This window comes from Gadus morhua, unplaced genomic scaffold, assembly GCF_902167405.1.
Source record: "Gadus morhua unplaced genomic scaffold, gadMor3.0, whole genome shotgun sequence".
NCBI lineage: Eukaryota > Metazoa > Chordata > Actinopteri > Gadiformes > Gadidae > Gadus > Gadus morhua.
In genome coordinates this window covers 360,287-362,727 of record NW_021964149.1, presented here as the reverse complement: position 1 = coordinate 362,727, position 2,441 = coordinate 360,287, and positions in this window count along the sequence as shown.

Below are 2,441 nucleotides of genomic sequence, written 5' to 3'. Positions count from 1 at the left end.
TGCATCCATTAACAAAATGTTGAAATTCTTCCTTTTCATACTTAAAAATTAAACGTATGTCTTTTTTCAACCCCGATACAAAGTAGGCCCAGACAGATATTATTTTTTGTTCAAAGTGTGCTAGATTCCTTCTTAGCCATACAGCATATCTAGCATGACTTAGTACATAGTTTATCATATTTATGTTTACTTTCTCTTTCTTTTCCCATACTCCAAACAGAAATGTTTTTTTCCAGTCCTTTCCCTCAAAATACTGCTTCCCCCAGTTCTCCTGCAAAAATTCCTTTAACTTCGTGAAAAAGATCTTCAGTTTGTCACACTCATAATACAAATGCATTAATGTCTCCGGATCAGTTTTGCATATATCGCACTCCCTTCTTACATCCTTATTTATTTGGTGTATCACCACATTTGTGTACAGTCTGTTGTGCCGTAATTTAAAATCATGATCCTGACATTCTATACTATTTTTGCTTACATTCCACTGCTTCCATATTTGATTTCCTTCCATACCTGGGAACACCTTTTCCCAAACCTTTTCCGATGCAGGTTCCTTAAATTCCTTTTGGATCAGCGCTTTATAGTAGTCCTTTACCTTTGAATCCCTTAGTGGTCTTTTTTCCCCATTATTTTCTATATATAACTCGGGGAACGTTATTTTCCTTTCTATAACCACGTTATTTTCTATTTGCCTCACCCAATCTATTGGTATGCTTTCTTTTATTTTATCGTACATATTTACAGTAGTGGTTTCGTTCATTTCTTCATCATACTCCTTAACTGCGTCTATTATAGCCTGGTATCTTAGAAACCCAGGTATGAATTCATATAGGCAATCTTTTATTTGCGTTAGTCCGGAATAAAACATTTTTTTATCCCATAGCATGTTATTGTTCATTTTTATCAATGGGTTACACCATATTGGTTGATTTATTACCTGACTGTATTTTGTGCATTCATATTTAATGTTTATTCTGTATTTCCCCCATGCATCAAACACCTCTTTATAATATCTAGGCACTTTCTCATACATGGAGTTTTTCATTATCATTATTAGACCGTTTTCTTCACATCTTCCATTTTTATATAAATATTCCTTAAAAACATTTTTCCATCCATAATCAACCCTATCGTACTGATACTTTTTAACAGTTTTTATTCGTATTGCTTTTTTCTTTATATTCAAGTCCACCAATTTCAATCCTCCTTCTTCATATTTCCCTATCAGTGTCTTTTGTGCTATTCTTGCCAGTTTCCCATCCCAAATGTAATTTGTACTTGTGCTGTTTAGCTCTTTGTGCACCCACTCTGGCATGTCTATCACAGTCAAGGCATAGACAATCTGGGATAGTATTAATGCATTTACCACTAAAACCTTCCCCTTTAATTTCAATCTCCTCGGCTTCCACGCATTTAATGTGTTTTTCACTTTATTTATTACCCCATTCCATGTCTCATCTCTCGCCTCCTTTTCTTTCACTCCCATATTTATCCCCAATATTTTCATATAATCATTTGAAACTCTAAAAGGTATGTTACAATCCTTTTGGTTTATATTTCCGACGTACATTATTTCAGTTTTGTCTATATTTACTTTAGCCCCTGCTGCTCTCCCATATATTTCCATTTTTCCCATTATCCTTTTCACGCTATTCATATTTTTTACCATACATGTGGTGTCATCAGCATATTGCTGTATTTTGCTTTCACCCCCATTTGGCAATTTTATCCCCTCTATTTCCTTATCCTTCTTTATCATTTCCGCGAGACTTTCTGCAGTTAAGCTGTAAAGTACTGCCGATAGCGGGCACCCTTGCCTCACAGATCTCTCCAATGGAAAAGGATCTGTTATAGCTCCATTTATTTTTATCCTACTCCTTGCATTTTTGTACAATAATTTGATCCAGTTGATTATTCTTTGCCCAAAACCAAATTTTTCTAATGTGCAAAATAAGAAACTATGCTCAACCCTATCGAAGGCTTTATTAAGGTCCATACTTAAAATAATTCCACCATCCTTCCCCATGCATTCGATTGTGTCCCTTATTGTGCAAATAATGTCCCATATGTCCCTCCCTGGTATCCCATACGCCTGTGTTGGTGCTACGATTGTTGGTGCTGCTGTTTTTATTCTGTTTGCTAATACCTTTGTTAAAATCTTGTAATCCGTGTTTAGTACAGTTAGCGGCCTATAGTTTTCCAGTTTTCTTTTGCTTCCTTTATTTTTATATATGATCGTTATTAGTCCTGTTGCCAGCGACTCTGGTATCTCCTGCTCCTTCTCCATCTCTGCATAAATTATGTTTAAAATTGGGAGCAGATTGTCGATAAATGTTTTATAAAATTCACCTGTAAGGCCATCTGTTCCCGGACTTTTATTGGTATTTAATGACATTATTGATTCTTTTATTTCTATGTCTTTGATGTTGTCATCACACATA